Genomic DNA, 22095 nt, shown 5'->3' on the forward strand with positions numbered 1-22095 from the left:
GATTGAAATCATAGAAAGTATCTTTTCCAAACATAATGGGAAAAAAACTAGAAATCAACAAAAGTAGAAAAACTGGAAAATTCATAACTATGTGAAAATTAAAAAACACTCTTCAATAACCAGTGAATCAAATAAGAAATCACAAGGGAAATTAGAAAAAAACTTGAGCCAAATGAAAACAAAAACACAACATACCAAAATCTATGGGATGCAGCAAAAGCAGTAATGAGAGGGAAATATATTCTGCAAATGCATTTGTTAAAAAAAGAAAGACCTCAAATCAATAACCTAAATTTACATCTTAAGGAACTAGAAAAAGAAGAGCAAAAAAACTCAAATCTAGCAGAAGGAAGGAAATAATAAAGATTAAAGTGGTGACAAATAAAACGGAGAATAGAAAACAACAGAGAAAGTAAACTAACCACAATTTTGGTTCTTTGAAAAAATCAACAAAATTTACATTTATCTAGATTGATGAAGAAAAAAGAGGGAAGACTCAAATTACTATAATCAGAAATGAAAGTGGAATAGTCAGAAATGAAAGTTATAACCAATTTTACAAAAATAGAAAGGATTAAAAGAGTACTATAAACAATTGTATACCAACAAATTACATAATCCAGGTGACATGGACAAAACCTTAGAGAAAAACAATTTTCCAAGACTGAATCATAAAGAAATAGAAAAATCTGAATAGAGCTATCATTAGTAAGGAAACTGAATCATAATTTTTAAAAAAACTTCCCAACAAAGAAAAGTGTTGGACCAGATGGCTTCACTGGTGAATTCTACCAAACTTTTAAAGAAGAATTAACACCAATCCTCAACCCCTTCCAAAAAACTGAAGAGGAGAGAATACTTTCTGACTCATTCTATGAGGTCATCTTTACCCTGATACCAAAGCCAGAAAAAGACACCACAAAAAAACTTTAGACCAACATCGCTTATGAATATTGATGTTAAAATCCTCAAAAATAAAAACAAATCAAATTCAGAAGCATTTTAAAGGATTATACACCATGACCAAGTAGGATTTATTTCTGTAATGCAAGGATAGTTCAATGTACAAAAATTAATCAATGTAATATACCACATTGAGAGAATAAAGGAAGAAAACCAGAAGATTATCTCAAATGATGCAGAAAAAGCATTTGACAAAATTCAACACCAATTTATGATTTTTAAAAAACACTCAACAATTAGGAATAAAAAAAATAAAAGCCATGTATGAAAAACCCACAGCTAACATCCTACTCAATGATGAAAGAGTGAACACTTTTACTAAAAGTTAAAGAACAAGACAAGGATACCTGCTTTCACCACTGATATGTGCTGACAATATTAAAAGTTTCACCCAGAAGAAGTAGGCAAGAAAAATAAAGGCATCCAAATTGGAAATGTTGCAGCAAATTATCTGCTGCATATGACATGATTTTTCTTTTTCCTTTTTAATTTTTATTTTATATTGGAGTATAGTTGATTTACAATGTTTTGTTAGTTTCAGGTGTACAGCAAAGTGATTCAGTTATACATATACATATAACTATTCTTTTTCAGATTCTTTCCCCATATAGGTTATTACAGAGTATTGAGTAGTTCCCTGTGCCATACAGGAGATCCTTGCTGGTTATCTATTTTACATTTAGTAGTGTGTGTATGTTAATCTCAATCTCCTAATTTATCCACCCCATGCACACACCTTTCCCATTTGGTAACCATAAGTTTGTTTTCTAAGTCTGTGGGTCTGTTACTGTTTTGTAAATAAGTTCATTTTTATCATTTTTTAGATTCCACATATAAATGATATCATATGATATTTATCTTCGTCTGACTTACTTCACTTAGTATGATAATCTCTAGGTCCATCCATGTTGCTGCAAATGGCATTATTTCATTCTTTTTTATGACTGAGTAATATTATATTGTATTATGTACCACATCTTCCTTATCCATTCATCTGTTGATGGACATTTAGGTTGCTTCCATGTCTTCACTATTGTAAATAATGCTGCAATGAATATTGGGGTGCATGTATCTTTTCAAAGTATCGTTTTCTCTGGATATATGCCCAGGAGTGGGATTGCTGGATCATATGGTAGCTCTATTTTTAGTTTTTTAAGGAACTTCTGTACTGTTCTCTATAGTGGCTGCACCAATTTACATTCCTACCAACAGTGTAGGAGGGTTCCCTTTTCTCTACACCCTCTCTGGCATTGATTGTTTGTAAACTTTTTGATGATGGCCATTCTGACCGGTGTGAGGTGATATCTCATTGTAGTTTTGATTTGCATTTCTCTAATAATTAGTGATGCTGAGCATATTTTTGTGTGCTTTTCGGCCATCTGTATGTCTTCTTTGGAGAAATGTCTATTTAGACCTTCCACCCATTTTTTGACTGGGTTGCTCTTTTTTTTTCTTTTTTTGATATTGAGCTGCATGAGCTGTTTATATATTTTGAAGATTAAGCTCTTGTTGGTTGCTTCATTTGCAAATATTTGCTCCCATTCTGTGGGCTGTCTTTTCATCTTGATTATGGTTTCCTTTGCTGTATGAAGGCTTTTAAGTTTAATTAGGTCCCATTTGTTTATTTTTGTTTTTATTCTCATTACTCTAGGAGGTGGATCAAAAAAGATATTGCTGCAATTTATGTCAAAGAGTGTTCTGCCTATGTTTTCCTCTAAGAGTTTTAAATATTTATTTATTTGGTTGCGCCGGATCTTAGTTGAAGCTTGCAGGCTCCATAGTTGTGGCTCACCAGCTTCTTAGTTGCGGCACATGGGCTCCTTAGTTGTGGCATGTGGGGTCCTTAGTTGCTACATGTGAACTCTTACTTGCAGCATGCATGTGGGATCTAGTTCCCTGAGCAGGGATAGAACCCAGGCCCCTGTATTGAGAGCGTGGAGTCTTAACCACTGTGCCACCAGAGAAGTCTGACACTAAGAGTTTTATAGTGTCTGGCCTTACATTTAGGTCTCTAATCCATTTTGACTTTATTTTTGTGTATGGTGTTAGAGAGTGTTCTAATTTCATTCTTTTCCATGTAGCTGTCCAGTTTTTCCAGCACCACTTACTGAAGAGACTGTCTTTGCTCCATTGTATGTTCTGGCCTACTTTGTCATAGATTAGGTGACCATAGGTGCGTGGATTTATCTCAGAGCTTTCTATCTTGTTCCATTGATCCATATTTCTGTTTTTGTGCCAGTACCATACTGTCTTGATTACTGTATCCCTGTAGTATAGTCTGAAGTCAGGGAGCCTGATTCCCCAAGCTACATTTTTTTTCCTCCAGATTCCTTGCTATTCAAGGTCTTTTGTGTTTCCATACGAATTGTAAATTTTTTGTTCTAGTTCTATGAAAAATACCATTGGTAATTTGATAGGGATTGCATTGAATCTGTAGATTGCTTTGGGTAGCATAGTCATTTACATATTATTGATTCTTCCAATCCAAGAACATGGTATATCTCTCCATTCTATTTGTGCCATCTTTGATTTCTTTCATCAGTATCTTATAGTTTTCTGCATACAGGTCTTTTGCCTCCTTAGGTAGGTGTTTTATTCTTTTTGTTGCAACGGTAAATGGGATGGTTTCCTTCATTTCTCTTTCTGATCTTTCATTGTTAGTGTATGGGAAGGCAAGAGATATCTGTGCATTAATTTTGTATCCTGCAACTTTACTAAATTTATCGATTAGCTCTAGTAATTTTCTGGTGGGATCCTTAGGACTTTCTATGTATAGTATCATGTCACCTGCAAACAGTGACAGTTTTACTTCTTCTTTGCCAATTTGGATTCCTTTTATTTCCTTCCCTTCTCTGATTGCCACAGCTAGGACTTCCAAAACTATGTTGAAGAATAGTGGCGAGAGTGGACAGCCTTGCCTTGTTCCTGATTTTAGAGGAAATGCTTTCAGTTTTTCACCATTGAGAATAATGCTTGATGTGGGTTTGTTACATATGGCCTTTATTATGTTGACGTAGGTTCCCTCTATGCCCACTTTCTGGAGAATTTTTATCATAAATGGGAGTTGAATTTTGTCAAAAACTTTTCTGCCTCTATTGAGAGGATCATATGGTTTTTAATTCTTCAATTTGTTAATATGGTGTATCACATTGATTGATTTGCATATATCGAAGAATCCTTGTATCCCTGGGATAAATCTCACTTGATCATGGTGTATGATAGTTTTAATGTGTTGTTGGATTCACTTGCTAGTATTTTGTTGAGTATTTTTGCGTCTATGTTCATCAGTGATATTGGCCTGTAATTTTCTTTTTTTGTGATATTTTTGTCTCATTTTGGTATCAGGGTGATGGTGGCCTCATACAATGAGTTTGGGAGTGTTCCTCCCTCTGCTATATTTTGGAAGAGTTTGAGAAGGATAGGTGTTAGCTCTTCTCTAAATGTTTGATAGAATTCGCCTGTGAAGCCGTCTGGTCCTGGACCTCTGTTTGTTGGAAGATTTTAAGTCACAGTTTCAATTTCATTACTTGTGATTGGTCTGTTCATTTTTTCTATTTCTTCCTCGTTCAGTCTTGGAAGGTTATACCTTTCTAAGACTTTGTCCATTTCTTCCATGTTGTCCATTTAATTGGCATATATTTTCTTTTTTTTATTTTTTATTTTTATTTATTTATTTTTTAAATTTTTATTTATTTATTTATGGCTGTGTTGGGTCTTCGTTTCAGTGCTAGGGCTTTCTCTGGTTGTGGCAAGTGGGGGCCACTCTTCATCACGGTGCGCAGGCCTCTCACTATCGCGAGCTCTCTTGCTGCGGAGCACAGGCTCCAGACGCGCAGGCTCAGTGATTGTGGTTCACGGGCCCAGCCGCTCCGCGGCATGTGGGATCCTCCCAGACCAGGTCTCGAACCCGTGTCCCCCGCACCGGCAGGCAGACTCTCAACCACTGCACCACCAGGGAATCCCTTTTTTTTAATTTTTTTAAACATCTTTATTACAGTGTAATTGGTTTACAATGGTGTGTTAGTTTCTGCTTTATAACAAAGTGAATCAGTTATACATATACATATGTCCCCATATCTCTTCCCTCTTGCATCTCCGTCCCTCCCACCCTCCCTATCCCACCCCTCTAGGTGGTCACAAAGCACCGAGCTGATCTCCCTGTGCTATGCAGCTGCTTCCCACTAGCTATCTATTTTACATTTGGTAGTGTATATATGTCCATGCCACTCTCTCACTTTGTCTCAGCTTACCCTACCCCCTCCCCATATCCTCAAGTCCATTCTCTAGTAGGTCTGTGTCTTTATTCCCGTCTTGCCACTAGGTTCGTCATGACCTTTTTTTTTTCCCTTAGATTCCACATATATGTGTTAGCATACTGTATTTATTTTTCTCTTTCTGACTTACTTCACTCTGTATGACAGTCTCTAGGTCCATCCACCTCACTACAAATAACTCAGTTTCGTTCCTTTTTATGGCTGAGTAATATTCCATTGTATATATGTGCCACATCTTCTTTATCCATTCATCTGTTGATGGACACTTAGGTTGCTTCCATGTCCTGGCTATTGTAAATAGAGCTGCAATGAACATTTTGGTACATGACTCTTTTTTTTTTTTTTTTGGCTGCATAGCAGTTCACTTTATTTGACATTTGGGTTTTGTTTGTTTGCTTTGCTAATATAAACAGTGCCTCTATGCACACACAGGCACATGTCAAATTATTTAATTGGAATAAACTAATTGTTAAAGAGTGACATTCAAATTGACACCAATAGATAGAATGCCCTCCAGAAGGGTCCTTCTGTGATCCTTGCACAAAAATTCCCAGCTCTCCACTCTCAACACTAGATACTTCCAATCATTTAAACTTTACCAAGCCGATAAACATCATTGTTTATCTGTACAACTGATTATGGGGATAATCATCTTTTCATATTACATCTTTGCATTTCTTCTTTTGTGAACTATCATATTTACTTTTTTGTTTGTTTTTGTTTTTGTTTTTTGTTTTTTTCACACACACACACTGTATTTTATTTTTACAAGAGATAAATAGACTGACACCAAGCATTGTACATGGATGACCACAACAAAAGCAACAATGATTGCAATTACCAAACATGAAACACACTCATACTATGTCATAATATTGACATTCAGTCCAGTAATCCTCCACTGTAACAGCTCCTTTACTTTGCAGTGAAAATTGATTTGTAGAAAGTCACAAAAATTATACTCATCATCATCAATTCACTCAGTCCCATGTAATTAATTTTTTTTTCATCTTGATCTTTTGTTAGCACTTTTATGAGTTCATCAGTTTTTCATTAGAGTTCTGAAAATGCTTATTCATTCAGTTCAGCAGTACAGTCAGTTACCAGAAACCTGTACTTGGCAGAGTCTTTTCCATGAATTTCCTGAAGATGAAACCCTTTTATAGGAACATATTTGCAAAAGCATCAGAGTACACCCAGAACTGTCTGTAAATGACAAAAGACTTAAAAATGACCACAGTTAAAGATTTGATGAAAGTTCATAATAATGCAGTTGACAAGAAAATTAGTTATTTCTGAGACATACATTTTAAAGTAATAACTAGGATTATGACTTATAACATTATACCAGAACCTATAAGATTTTTAGAAATTTCATGTAATGTCTGAAACATTTATATTAACATATTTCCATACAAATAACCCAATGAAAGTTTAGTATTAGTTGTTTTGTTTGTTTGTTTGTTTTATACTGCAGGTTCTTATTAGGCATCAATTTTATACACATCAGTGTATACATGTCAATCCCAATCGCCCAATTCAGCACACCACCATCCTCAGCCCACCGCAGTTTTCCCCCCTTGCTGTCCATATGTCCATTCTCTACATCTGTGTCTCAACTTCTGCCCTGCAAACCGGCTCATCTATACCATTTTTCTAGGTTCCACATACATGCATTAATATACGATATTTGTTTTTCTCTTTCTGACTTACTTCACTCTGTATGACAGTCTCTAGATCCATCCACGTCTCAACAAATGACTCAATTTCGTTCCTTTTTATGGCTGAGTAATATTCCATTGTATATATGTACCACTACTTCTTTATCCATTCGTCTGTTGATGGGCATTTAGGTTGCTTCCGTGACCTGGCTATTGTAAATAGTGCTGCAATGAACATTCGGGTGCATGTGTCTTTTTGAACTATGGTTTTCTCTGGGTAAATGCCCAGTAGTGGGATTGCTGGGTCATATGGTAATTCTATTTTTAGTTTTTTAAGGAACCTCCATATTGTTCTCCATAGTGGCTGTATCCATTTACATTCCCACCAACAGTGCAACAGGGTTCCCTTTTCTCCACACCCTCTCCAGCATTTGTTGTTTGTAGATTTTCTGATGATGCCCATTCTAACAGGAGTGAGGTGATACCTCATTGTAGTTTTGATTTGCATTTCTCTAATAATTAGTGATGTTGAGCATCTTTTCATGTGCTTCGTGGCCGTCTGTATGTCTTCTTTGGAGAAATGTCTATTTAGGTCTTCTGCCCATTTTTGGATTGGGGTGTTTGTTTCTTTAATATTGAGCTGCATGAGCTGTTTATATATTTTGGAGATTAATCCTTTGTCCGTTGATTCGTTTGCAAATATTTTCTCCCATTCTGAGGGTTGTCTTTTTGTCTTGTTTATAGTTTCCTTTGCTGTGCAAAAGCTTTGAAGTTTCATTAGGTCCCATTTGTTTATTTTTGTTTTTATTTCCATTACTCTAGGAGTTGGGTCAAAAAGGATCTTTCTTTGATTTATGTCATAGAGTGTTCTGCCTATGTTTTCCTCTAAGAGTTTGATAGTGTCTGGCCTTACATTTAGGTCTTTAATCCATTTTGAGTTTATTTTTGTGTATGGTTAGGGAGTGTTCTAATTTCATACTTTTACATGTACCTGTCCAGTTTTCCCAGCACCACTTATTGAAGAGGCTGTCTTTTCTCCACTGTATATGCTTGCCTCCTTTATCAAAGGTAAGGTGACCATACGTGCGTGGGTTTATCTCTGGGCTTTCTATCCTGTTCCATTGATCTATATTTCTGTTTTAGTGCCAGTACCAAACTGTCTTGATTACTGTAGCTTTGTAGTATAGTCTGAAGTCAGGGAGCCTGATTCCTCCATCTCCATTTTTCATTCTCAAGATTGCTTTGGTTATTTGGGGTCTTTTGTGTCTCCATACAAATTGTGAAGTTTTTTGTTCTAAGTCTGTGAAAAATGCCAGTGGTAGTTTGATAGGGATTGCATTGAATCTGTAGATTGCTTTGGGTAGTAGAGTCATTTTCACAATGTTGATTCTTCCAATCCAAGGATATGGTATATCTCTCCATCTATTTGTGTCATCTTTAATTTCTTTCATCAGTGTCTTATAGTTTTCTGCATACAGGTCTTTTGTCTCCCTAGGTAGGTTTATCCCTAGGTATTTTATTCTTTTTGTTGCAATGGTAAATGGGAGTGTTTCCATAATTTCTCTTTCAGATTTTTCATCATTAGTGTATAGGAATGCAAGAGATTTCTGTGCATTCATTTTGTACCCTGCAACTTTACCAAATTCATTAATTAGCTCTAGTAGTTTTCTGGTGGCATTTTTAGGATTCTCTATGTATATTATCATGTCATCTGCAAACAGTGACAGTTTTACTTCTTCTTTTCCAATTTGTATTCCTTTTATTTCTTTTTCTTCTCTGATTGCCGTGGCTAGGACTTCCAGAACTATGTTGAATAATAGTGGTGAGAGTGGACATCCTTGTCTCGTTCCTGATCTTACAGGAAATGCTTTCAATTTTTCACCGTTGAGAATGATGTTTGCGGTGGGTTTGTCATATATGGCCTTTATTATGTTGAGGTAGGTTCCCTCTATGTCCAATTTCTGGAGAGTTTTTATCATAAATGGGTGTTGAATTTTGTCAAAAGCTTTTTCTGCACCTATTTAGATGATCAGATGGTTTTTATTCTTCCATTTGTTAATATGGTGTATCACATTGATTGATTTGCATATATTGAAGAATCCTTGCATCCCTGGGATAAATCCCACTTGATCGTGATGTATGATCCTTTTAATGTGTTGTTGGATTCTGTTTGCTAGTATTATGTTGAGGATTTTTACATCTATGTTCATCAGTGATATTGATCTGTAATTTTCTATTTTTGTAGTGTCTTTGTCTGGTTTTGGTATCAGGGTGATGGTGGCCTCATAGAATGAGTTTGGGCATGTTCCTTCCCCTGCAGATTTTGGAAGAGTTTGAGAAGGATGAGTGTTAGCTCTTCTCTAAATGTTTGATAGCATTCACCTGTGAAGCCATCTGGTCCTGGACTTTTGTTTGTTGGAAGATTTTTAATCACAGTTTCAATTTCGTTACTTGTGATTGGTCTGTTCATATTTTCTGTTTCTTCCTGGTTCAGTCTTGGAAGGTTATACCTTTCTGAGAATTTCTCCATTTCTTCCAGGTTGTCCATTTTATTGGCATAGAGTTGCTTGTAGTAGTCTCTTAGGATGCTTTGTATTTCTGCGGTGTCTGTTGTAGCTTCCCCTTTTTCATTTCTGATTTTATTGATTTGAGTCCTCTCCCTCTTATCTCGATGAGTCTGGCTAATGGCTTATCAATTTTGTTTATCTTCTCAAAGAACCAGCTTTTAGTTTTATTGATCTTTGCTACTGTTTTCTTTGTTTCAATTTCATTTATTTCCTCTCTGATCTTTATGACTTCTTTCCTTCTGCTAACTTTGGGCTTTGTTTGTTCTTCTTTCTCTAGTTCCTTTAGCTGTAAGGTTAGATTGTTTACTTGAGATTTTTCTTGTTTCTTGAGGTAGGCTTGTATAGCTATAAACTTCACTCTTAGAACTGCTTTTGATGCATCCCATAGTTTTTGGATCGTCGTGTTTTCATTGTCATTTGTCTCTTGGTATTTTGTGATTTCCTCTTTGATTTCTTCAGTTATCTCTTGGTTATTTAGTAACGTATTGTTTAGCCTCCATGTGATTGTGCTTTTCACGTTTTTTTCCCTGTAATTCATTTCTAATCTCATAGCGTTGTGGTCAGAAAAGATGCTTGATATGATTTCAATTTTCTTAAATTTACTGAGGCTTGATTTGTGACCCCAGATGTGATCTATTCTGGAGAATGTTCCGTGCGCACTTGAGAAGAAAGTGTAATCTGCTGTTTTTGGATGGTATGTCCTATAAATATCAAGGAAGTCCATCTTGTTTAATGTGTCATTTAAAGCTTGTGTTTCCTTATTTATTTTCATTTTGGATGATCTGTCCATTGGTGTAAGTGAGGTGTTAAAGTCTCCCACTATTATTGTGTTACTGTCGATTTCCTCTTTTTGAGCTGTTAGCAGTTGCCTTATGTATTGAGGTGCTCCTATGTATGTTGGGTGCATATATATTTATAATTGTTATATCTTCTTCTTGGATTGATCCCTTCATCAATATGCAGTGTCCTTCCTTATCTCTTGTAACATTCTTTATTTTAATGTCTATTTTATCTGATATGAGTATAGTTACTCCAGCTTTCTTTCGATTTCCATTTGCATGGAATATCTTTTTCCATCCCCTCACTTTGTCTGTATGTGTCCCTAGGTCTGAAGTGGGTCTCTTGTAGACAGCATATATAAGGGTCTTGTTTTTGTATCCATTCAGCAAGCCTGTGTATTTTGGTTGGAGCATTTAATCCATTCACGTTTAAGGTAATTATCGATATGTATGTTCCCATGACCATTTTCTTAACTGTTTTGGGTTTGTTTTTGTAGGTCCTTTTCTTCTCTTGTGTTTCCCACTTAGAGAAATTCCTTTAGCATTTGTTGTAGAGCTGGTTTGGTGGTGCTGAATTCTCTTAGCTTTTGCTTGTCTGTAAAGCTTTTGATTTCTCTATCAAATCTAAATGAGATCCTTGCTGGGTAGAGTAATCTTGGTTGTAGGTTCTTCCCTTTCATCACTTTAAGAATATCATGCCACTCCCTTCTGGCTTGTAGAGTTTCTGCTGAGAAATCAGCTGTTAACCTTATGGGAGTTCCCTTGTATGTTATTTGTCCTTTTTCCCTTGCTGCTTTCAATAATTTTTCTTTGTCTTTGATTTTTGCCAATTTGATTACTATGTGTCTCGGCGTGTTTCTCCTTGGGTTTATCCTGTATGGGACTCTCTGTGCTTCCTGGACTTGGGTGGCTATTTCCTTTCCCATGTTAGGGAAGTTTTCGACTATAATCTCTTCAAATATTTTCTCTGGTCCTTTCTCTCTCTCTTCTCCTTCTGGGACCCCTATAATGCGAATGTTGTTGCGTTTAATGTTGTCCCAGAGGTCTCTTAGGCTGTCTTCATTTCTTTTCATTCTTTTTTCATTAGTCTGTTCTGCAGCAGTGAATTCCACCATTCTGTCTCCCAGGTCACTTATCCGTTCTTCTGCCTCAGTTATTCTGATACTGATTCCTTCTAGTGCAGTTTTCATTTCAGTTATTGTATTGGTCATCTCCGTTTGTTTGTTCTTTAATTCTTCTAGGTCTTTGTTAATCATTTCTTGCATCTTCTCAATCCTTGCCACCATTCTTATTCCGAGGTCCTGGATCATCTTCACTATCATTATTCTGAATTCTTTTTCTGGAAGGTTGCCTATCTCCACTTCATTTAGTTGTTTTTCTGGGGTTTTTTCTTGTTCCTTCATCTGGTATATAGCCCTCTGCCTTTTCATCTTGTCTCTTTCTGTAAACATGGTTTTTGTTCCACGGGCTGCAGGATTGTAGTTTTTCTTGCTTCTGCTGTCTGCCCTCTGATGGGTGAGGTTATCTAAGAGCCTTGATGGGAGGCTCTGTTGGTGGGTAGAGCTGACCGCTTTTAGTTTTATTTATCTTTGCTATCATTTGCTTAATTGTTTTTTCATTTATTTATGATCTGGTCTTTATGATTTCTTTCCCTCTGCTAACTTTGGGGATTTTTTGTTCTTCTTTCTCTAATTCCTTTAGGTGTAAGGTTAGGTTGTTTATTTGAGATGTTTCTTGTTTCTTAAGGTAGGATTGTACTGCTATAAACTTCCCTCTTAGAATTGCTTTTGCTGCATCCCATAGGTTTTGAGTCATCATGTTTTCATTATCATTTGTTTCTAGATATTTTTTTTCTTTTTTAACATCTTTATTGGAGCATAATTGCTTTACAATGCTGTGTTAGTTTGTACTTTATAACAAAGTGAATCAGTTATACATATACATATGTTCCCATATCTCTTCCCTCTTGCGTGTCCCTCCCTCCCACCCTCCCTATTCCACCCCTCTAGGTGGTCACAAAAGCACCAAGCTGATCTCCCTGTGCTATGTGGCTGCTTCCCACTACCTATCTATTTTACATTTGGTAGTGTATATATGTCCATGACACTCTCTCACCCTGTCACAACTTACCCCTCCCCCTCCCCATATCCTCAAGTCCATTCTCTAGTAGGTCTGTGTCTTTATTCCCGTCTTGCCAGTAGGTTCTTCATGACCATTTTTTCCCCTTAGATTCCATATATATGTGTTAGCATACTGTATTTGTTTTTCTCTTTCTGACTTACTTCACTCTGTATGACAGACTCTAACTCCATCCACCTCATTGCAAATACCTCCATTTCATTTCTTTTTATGGCTGAGTAATATTCCATCGTATATATGTGCCACATCTTCTTTATCCATTCATCCAATGATGGACACTTAGGTTGCTTCCATGTCCTTGCTATTGTAAATAGAGCTGCAATGAACATTTTGGTACATGACTCTTTTTGAATTATGGTTTTCTCAGGGTATATGCCCAGTAGTGGGATTGCTGGGTCATATGGTAGTTCTATTTTTAGTTTTTTAAGGGACCTCCATACTGTTCTCCATAGTGGCTGTATCAATTTACATTCCCACCAACAGTGCAACAGGGTTCCCTTTTCTCCACACCCTCTCCAGCATTTATTGTTTCTAGATTTTTTGATGATGGCCATTCTGACCGGTGTGAGATGATATCTCATTGTAGTTTTGATTTGCATTTCTCTAATGATTAATGATGTTGAGCATTCTTTCATGTGTCTGTTGGCAATCTGTATATCTTCTTTGGAGAAATGTCTATTTAGGTCTTCTGCCCATTTTTGGATTGGGCTGTTTGTTTTTTTTTTTATTGAGCTGCAGGAGCTGCTTGTAAATCTTGGAGACTAATCCTTTGTCATTTGCTTCATTTGCAAATATTTTCTCCCATTCTGAGGGTTGTCTTTTGGTCTTGTTTATAGTTTCCTTTGCTGTGCAAAAGCTTTGAAGTTTCATTAGGTCCCATTTGTTTATTTGTGTTTTTTATTTCTATTTCTCTAGGAGTTGGGTCAAAAAGGATCTTTCTTTGATTTATGTCATAGAGTGTTCTGCCTATGTTTTCCTCTAAGAGTTTGACAGTGTCTGGCCTTACATTTAGGTCTTTAATCCATTTTGAGTTTATTTTTGTGTATGGTTAGGGAGTGTTCTAATTTCATTGTTTTCCATGTAGCTGTCCAGTTTTCCCAGCACCACTTATTGAAGAGGCTGTCTTTTCTCCACTGTATATGCTTGCCTCCTTTATCAAAGGTAAGGTGACCATATGTGCGTGGGTTTATCTCTGGGCTTTCTAACCTGTTCCCTTGATCTATATTTCTGTTTTAGTGCCAGTACCAAACTGTCTTGATTACTGTAGCTTTGTAGTATAGTCTGAAGTCAGGGAGCCTGATTCCTCCATCTCCATTTTTCATTCTCAAGACTGCTTTGGCTATTCCGGGTCTTTTGTGTCTCCATGCAAATTGTGAAGTTTTTTGTTCTAGTTCTGTGAAAAATGCCAGTGGTAGTTTGATAGGGATTGCATTGAATCTGTAGATTGCTTTGGGTAGTAGAGTCATTTTCACAATATTGATTCTTCCAATCCAAGGTCATGGTATATCTCTCCATCTATTTGTATCATCTTTAATTTCTTTCATCAGTGTCTTATAATTTTCTGCATACAGGTCTTTTGTCTCCTTAGGTAGGTTTATTCCTAGATATTTTATTCTTTTTGTTGCAATGGTAAACGGGAGTGTTTTCTTAATTTCACTTTCAGATTTTTCGTCATTACTGTATAGGAGTGCAAGAGATTTCTGTGCATTAATTTTGTATCTTGCTACTTTACCAAATTCATTGATGAGTTCCAGTAGTTTTCTGGTAGCATCTTTAGGATTCTCTATGTATAGTATCATGTCATCTGTAAACAGTGACAGCTTTACTTCTTCTTTTCCGATTTGGATTCCTTTTATTTCTTTTTCTTCTCTGATTGCTGTGGCTAACACTTCCAAAACTATGTTGAATAATAGTGGGGAGAGTGGGCAACCTTGTCTTGTTCCTGATCTTAGTGGAAATGGTTTCAGTGTTTCACCATTGAGGACAATGTTGGCTGTGGGTTTGTCATATATGGTCTTTACTATGTTGAGGAAAGTCCCCTCTATGCCTACTTTCTGCAGGGCTTTTATCGTAAATGGGTGTTGAATTTTGTCAAAAGCTTTCTCTTCATCTATTGAGATGATCATATGGTTTTTCTCCTTCAATTTGTTAATATGATATGTCTCGTTGATTGACTTGCATATATTGAAGAATCCTTGCATTCCTGGAATAAACCCCACTTGACCATGGTGTATGATCCTTTTAATGTGCTGTTGGATTCTGTTTGCTAGTATTTTGTTGAGGATTTTTGCATCTATGTTCATCAGTGATATTGGCCTGTAGTTTTCTTTCTTTGTGACATCTTTGTCTGGGTTTGGTATCAGGGTGATGGTGGCCTCGTAGAATGAGTTGGGGAGTGTTCCTCCCTCTGCAATATTTTGGAAGAGTTTGAGAAGGATAGGTGTTAGCTCTTTTCTAAATGTTTGATAGAATTCGCCTAGGAAGCCATCTGGTCCTGGGCTTTTGTTTGTTGGAAGATTTTTAATCACAGTTTCAATTTCAGTGCTTGTGATTGGTCTGTTCATATTTTCTATTTCTTCCTGGTTCAGTCTCGGTAGGTTGTGCATTTCTAAGAATTTGTCCATTTCTTCCAGGTTGTCCATTTTATTGGCATAGAGTTGCTTGTAGTAATCTCTCATGATCGCTTGTACTTCTGCAGTGTCAGTTGTTACTTCTCCTTTTTCATTTCTAATTCTATTGATTTGAGTCTTCTCCCTTTTGTTCTTGATGAGTCTGGCTAATGGTTTATCAATTTTGTTTATCTTCTCAAAGAACCAGCTTTTAATATTATTGATCTTTGCTATCATTTCCTTCATTTCTTTTTCATTTATTTCTGATCTGATCTTTATGATTTCTTTCCTTCTGCTAGCTTTGGGGTTTTTTTGTTCTTCTTTCTCTAATTGCTTCAGTTGCAAGGTTAGGTTGTTTATTCGAGATGTTTCCTGTTTCTTGAAGTAGGCTTGTATTGCTATAAACTTCCCTCTTAGAACTGCTTTTGCTGCATCCCATAGGTTTTGGGTCATCGTGTCTCCATTGTCATTTGTTTCTAGGTATTTTTTGATTTTCCCTTTGATTTCTTCAGTGATCACTTCGTTGTTAAATAGTGTATTGTGTAGCCTCCAAGTGTTTGTATTTTTTACAGATCTTTTCCTGTAATTGATATCTAGTCTCATAGTGTTGTGGTCGGCAAAGATACTTGATACGATTTCAATTTTCTTAAATTTACCAAGGTTTGATTTGTGACCCAAGATATGATCTATCCTGGAGAATGTTCCATGAGTACTTGAGAAAAATGTGTATTCTGTTGTTTTTGGGTAGAATGTCCTATAAATATCAATTAAGTCCATCTTGTTTAATGTATCATTTAAAACTTGTGTTTCCTTATTTATTTTCATTTTGGATGATCTGTCCATTGGTGAAAGTGGGGTGTTAAAATCACCTGCGAGTATTGTGTTACTGTTGATTTCCCCTTTTATGGCTGTTAACGTTTGCCTTATATTTTGAGGTGCTCCTATGTTGGGTGCGTAAACATTAACTATTGTTATTATATCTTGTACAAATGTTATATCTTTTTGGATTGATCCCTTGATCATTATGTAGTGACCGTCTTTGTCTCTTGTAATAGTCTTTATATTAAAGTCTATTTTGTCTGATATGATAATTGCTACTCCAGCTTTCTTTTGATTTCCATTTGCATGGAATATCTTTTTCCATCCCCTCACTTTCAGTCTGTATGTGTCCCTAGGTCTGAGGTGGATCTCTTGTAGACAGCATATATACGGTCTTGTTTTTTGTATCCATTCAGCCTCAGTCAGTCTATGTCTTTTGGTTGGAGGATTTAATTCATTTACAGTTAAGGTAATTATCAATATGTATGTTCCTATTACCATTTTCTTAATTGTTTTGGGTTTGTTATTGTAGGTCTTTTCCTTCTGTTGTGTTTCCTGCCTAGAGAAGTTCCTTTAGCATTTGTTGTAAAGCTGGTTTGGTGGTGCTGAATTCTCTTTTGCTTGTCTGTAAAGGTTTTAATTTCTCCATCATATCTGAATGAGATCCTTGCTGGTTAGAGCAATCTTGGTTGTAGGTTTTTCTCCTTCATCTGTTTAAATATGTCCTGCCACTCCCTTCTGGCTTGCAGAGTTTCTGCTGTAATATCAGCTGTTAACCTTATGGGGAGTCCCTGGTGTGTTATTTGTTGTTTTTCCCTTGCTGCTTCTAATATTTTTTGTGTGTATTTTATTTTTGATAGTTTGATTCATATGTGTCTTGACATCTTTCTCCTTGGATTTACCCTGTGTGGGACTCTCTGTGCTTCCTGGACTTGACTAACTATTTCCTTTCCCATATTAGGGAAGTTTTCAACTATAGTGTCTTCAATATTTTCTCAGTTCCTTTCTTTTTCTCTTCTTCTTCTGGGACCCCAATAATTCGAATGTTGGTGCGTTTAATGTTGTCCCAGAGTTCTCTGAGAGTGTCCTCAGTTCTTTTCATTCTTTTTTCTTTATTCTGCTCTGCAGTAGTTATTTCCACTCTTTTATCTTCCAGGTCACTTGTCTGTTCTTCTGCCTCAGTTATTCTGCTATTGATTCCGTCTAGAGTATTTTTAATTTCATTTATTGTGTTGTTCATGATTGCTTGGTTCCTCTTTAGTTTTTCTACATCCTTGTTAAATGTTTCTTGCATTTTGTGTACTCTATTTCCAAGATTTTGTATCATCTTTACTATCATTATTCTGAATTCTTTTTCAGGTAGACTGCCTATTTCCTCTTCATTTGTTAGGTCTGGTGTGTTTTGACCCTGCTCCTTCATCTGCTGTGTGATTTTCTGTCTTCTCATTTTGCTTATCTTACTGTGTTTGGGGTCTCCTTTTCGCAGGCTGCAGGTTCGTATTTACTGTTGTTTTTGGTATCTGTCCCCAGTGGCTAAGGTTGGTTCAGTGGGTTGTGTAGGCTTCCTGGTGGAGGGGACTGGTGCCTGTGTTATGGTGGCTGAAGCTGGATCTTGTCTTTCTGGTGGGCTGGTCCACGTCTGGTGGTGTGATTTGGGGTGTCTGTGCCCTTATTATGATTTTAGGCAGCCTCTCTGTTAATGGATGGGTTACGTTCCTGTCTTGCTAGTTGTTTGGCATTGGGTGTCCAGCACTGTAGCTTACTGGTCATTGAGTGGAGCTGGGTCTTGGCGTTGAGATGGAGATCTCTGGGAGATTTTCACCATTTGATATTACATGGAGCTGTGAGGTGTCTTGTGGATCACTGTTTTTACCTTGGCTCTCCCACCTCAGAGGCATAGCCTTGATGCCTGGCTGGAGCACCAAGAGCCTGTCATCCACATGGTTCAGAATAAAAGGGAGGAAAAAAAGAAAGAAAGAGAGAAGAAGATAAAATAAAATAAAGTTATTAAAAGAAAAAATAATTATTTAAAAAATTTTTAAAGTAATAAAAAAAGAAAGAAGAGAGCAACCAAACCAGTAAAGAAATCCACCAATGATAACAAGTGCTAAAAACTGTACTTAAAAAAACAACAACAACAAAAAATGGACAGACAGAACTCTAGGACAAATGGTAAAAGCAAAGCTATACAGACAAAATCACACACAGAAACATACACATACACACTCACAAAAAGCGAAAAAGGGGGAAATATATATATATTGTTGCTCCCAAAGTCCATCTCCTCAATTTGGGATGATTCACTGTCTATTCAGGTATTCCACAGATGCAGGGTACATCAAGTTGATTGTGGAGATTTAATCCGCTGCTCCTGAGGCTGCTGGGAGAGATTTCCCTTTCTCTTCTTTGTTCGCACAGCTCCTGGGGTTCAGCTTTGGATTTGGCCCTGCCTCTGCGTGTAGGTCGCCTGAGGCCGCCTGTTCTTCGCTCAGACAGGACGGGGTTAAAGGAGCAGCTGATTCGGGGGCTGTGGGTCACTCAGGCCGAGGGAAGAGAGGGTTACGGAGTGCAGGGCGAGCCTGCAGTGGCAGAGGCCGGCATGACGTTGCAGCAGCCTGAGGTGTGCCGTGTGTTCACCTGGGGAAGTTGTCCCTGGATCACGGACCCTGGCAGTGGCGGGCTGCACAGGCTCCCTGGAGGGGAGGTGTGGATAGTGACCTGTGCTTGCACCCAGGCTTCTTGGTGGCTGCAGTAGCAGCCTTAGCATCTCATGCCCATCTCTGGGGTCCGCACTGATAGCCGCGGCTCATGCCCATCTCTGGAGCTCCTTTAAGTGGTTCTCTTAATCCCCTCTCCTCGCGCACCAGGAAACAAAGAGGCAAGAAAATGTTTCTTGCCTCTTTGGCAGCTCCAGACTTTCTCCCGGACTCCCTCCTGGCTAGCTGTGGCACACTAGCCCCCTTCAGGCTGTGTTCATGCAGCCAAACCCAGTCCTTTCCCTGGGATCCGACCTCTAAAGCCTGAGGCTCAGCTCCCAGCCCCCACCTGTTCTGGCGGGTGAGCATACAAGCCTCTTGGGCTGGTTAGTGCTGGTTGGCACCAATCCTCTGCACTGGGATCTCTCCGCTTTGCCCTCCACACCCTTGTTGCTGCGCTCTCCTCCGTGGCTCCGAAGCTTCCCCGCTCCACCACCTGCAGTCTCTACCCACAAAGGGCCTTCCTAGTGTTTGGAAACGTTTCCTCCTTCACAGCTCCCTCCCACTGGTAAAGGTCCTGTCCCTATTATTTTGTCTCTGTTTCTTCTTTTTTCTTTTTCCCTACCCAGGTATGTGGGGAGTTTCTTGCCTTTTGTGAGGTCTGAGGTCTTCTGCCAGCGTTCAGTAGGAGATCTGTAGGAGTTGTTCCACATGTAGATGTATTTCTGATGTATTTGTAGGGAGGAAGGTGATCTCCATGTCTTACTCTTCCACCATCTTGACGCGCCACCCCTGTATTTAATTTTTGATAGTTTGATTAATATATGTTTTGGTGTCTTTTTTCTTGGTTTTATCCTATATGGGACTCTCTGCGCTTCCTGGACTTGGGTGGCTATTTCCTTTCTCATGTTAGGGAAGTTTTCAACTATAATCTTTTCAAATATTTTCTCAGAGGCTTGCTCTTTCTCTTCTTCTTCTGGGACCCCTATAATTCGAATGTTGGTGCATTTAATGTTGTCCCAGAGGTCTCTGAGACTGTTCTCAATTCTTTTCATTCTTTTTTCTTTATTCTCCTCCCTGGCAGTTATTTCCACCATTCTATCTTCCAGCTCACATATCCATTTTTCTGTCTCAGTTACTCTGCTATTGATTCCTTCTAGTGTATTTTTCATTTCAGTTATTGTGTTGTTCATCACTGTTTGTTCTTTAATTCTTCTAGGTCCTTGCTAAACCTTTCTAGCATTTTCTCCCTTGTATTTCTGAGATTTTGGATCATCCTTACTATCATTACTCTGAATTTTTTTTCAGGTAGTTTGCCTATTTCCTCTTCATTTAATTATTCTTGTGGGTTTTTATATTGCTCCTTTTTCTGCAACATATTTCTCTGTCTTCTCATTTTGTCTAACTTAATGTGTTTGAGGTCTCCTTTCTGCAGGCTGCAGGGTTGTAGTTCCTCTTGATTCTGGTGTCTGTTCCCAGTGGGTGAGGTTGGTCCAGTGACTTGTGTAGGCTTCCTTGTGGGAGGGACTGGTGCCTGTGCTCTGGTGGGTGGAGCTGTATGTTGTCCCTCTAATGGGCAGGGCCACATCAGTTGGTGTTTTGGGGTGTCTGTGGGCTTATTACGGCTTTGGGCAGCCTGTCTGCTGATGGGTGGCCTTGTGCTCCTGTCTTCCTTGTTGTTTGGTGTGGGGCATTCAGCACTGGGGCCTGCATGCACTTGGGTGGAGCTGGATCTTGGAGTGGAGATGGAGACCTCTTGTAGAACTCTCACAGATTAATATTCCCTGGGGCTGGGAATTCTCTGGCGTTCCAGGGTCCTGGACTCGGCACTCCCAGCCCAGAGGCTCAGGTCCAAACCCCGACCTGGTAACCAAGACCCCACAATCCACACGGCTCAGCAAAAAAGTGAAAAATAAAAGAAAAGAAAAAAGAAAAAGCCAAAAAAAAATAGAAAATAGGCGGGATGAAAAGAAACAGACATAGAAAGCCCAAGACAAATAGCAAAGACAAAAACAAGCAAACAGCAACAGCAACAATTAAAAACAAACAAACAGGGACATCCCTGGTGGTGCAGTGGTTAAGAATCCGCTTGCCAAGGCAGGGAACACGGGTTCAAGCTCTGGTCCAGGAAGATCCCACATGCTGTGGAGCAACTAAGCCTGTGGGCTACAACTACTGAGCCTGTGCTCTACAGCCAATGAGCCACAGCTACTGAGCCAGCGTGCCACAACTACTGAAGCCCACATGCCTAGAGCCTGTGTTCCACAACGAGAAGCCACCAAAATGAGAAACACGTGCACCACAACGAAGAGTAGTCCTCACTTGCTGCAACTAGAGAAAGCCTGTGCACAGCAATGAAGACCCAAATGCAGCAAATAAATAAATAATTAAAACATAAATAAATGTAAAAAAATAAACAACAAATGAACAAACAAAACCCCAGACAAATGATAACAGCAAAACTGAACAAACAAAAACAAAACAAAACAAAACAAAAAACCAAAGAAGCACACACACATACAAAATAAGACACAGAGACGAAAGGAGAAGACAGACATAAGAGAAGACACAGGGAGGAGGTGATGCGACCAGAAAGGCAGAGATTGGAGTAGTACAACCACAGCTTGAGGAATTTTGACAGGGACTGGAAGCTGAAAAAGACCAGCCAGAAGAACGTAGAAAGATCTAAAAATACAGTGTTGAGAGGGCGGACAGCAGAAGCAAGAAAAACTACAATCCTGCAGCCTGGGGAACAAAAACCACATTCACAGAAAGACAGACAAGATGAAAAGGCAGAGGGCGATGTACCAGATGAAGGAACAAGATAAAACCCCAGAAAAACAACTAAATGAAGTGGAGATAGGCAACCTTCCAGAAAAAGAATTCAGAATAATGATAGTGAAGATGATCCAGGACCTCGGAAAAAGAATGGAGGCAAAGATCGAGAAGATGCAAGAAATGTTTAACAAAGACCTAGAAGAGTTAAAGAAAAAACAAACAGAGATGACCAACACAATAACTGAAATGAAAACTACGCTAGAAGGAATCAATAGCAGAAAAACTGAGGCAGAAAAACGGATAAGTGACCTGGACGACAGAATGGTGGAATTCACTGCTGCGGAACAGACTAAAGAAAAAAGAATGAAAAGAAATGAAGACAGCCTAAAAGACCTCTGGGACAACATTAAACACAATCAACATTCGCATTATAGGGGTCCCAGAAGGAGAAGAGAGAGAGAAAGGACCAGAGAAAATATTTGAAGAGATTATAGTCGAAAACTTCCCTAACATGGGAAAGGAAATAGCCACCCAAGTCCAAGAGGCGCAGTGAGCTCCATACAGGATAAACCCAAGGAGAAACATGTCGAGACACATAGTAATCAAACTGGCAAAAATCAAAGACAAAGAAAAATTATTGAAAGCAGTAAGGGAAAAATGACAAATAACATACAAGGGAACTCCCATAAGGTTAACAGCTGGTTTCTCAGCAGAAACTCTACAAGCCAGAAGGGAGTGGCATGATATTCTTAAAGTGATGAAAGGGAAGAACCTACAACCAAGATTACTCTACCCGGCAAGGATCTCATT

Source organism: Balaenoptera ricei, chromosome X (genome assembly GCF_028023285.1).
Source record: "Balaenoptera ricei isolate mBalRic1 chromosome X, mBalRic1.hap2, whole genome shotgun sequence".
Classification (NCBI taxonomy): Eukaryota; Metazoa; Chordata; class Mammalia; order Artiodactyla; family Balaenopteridae; genus Balaenoptera; species Balaenoptera ricei.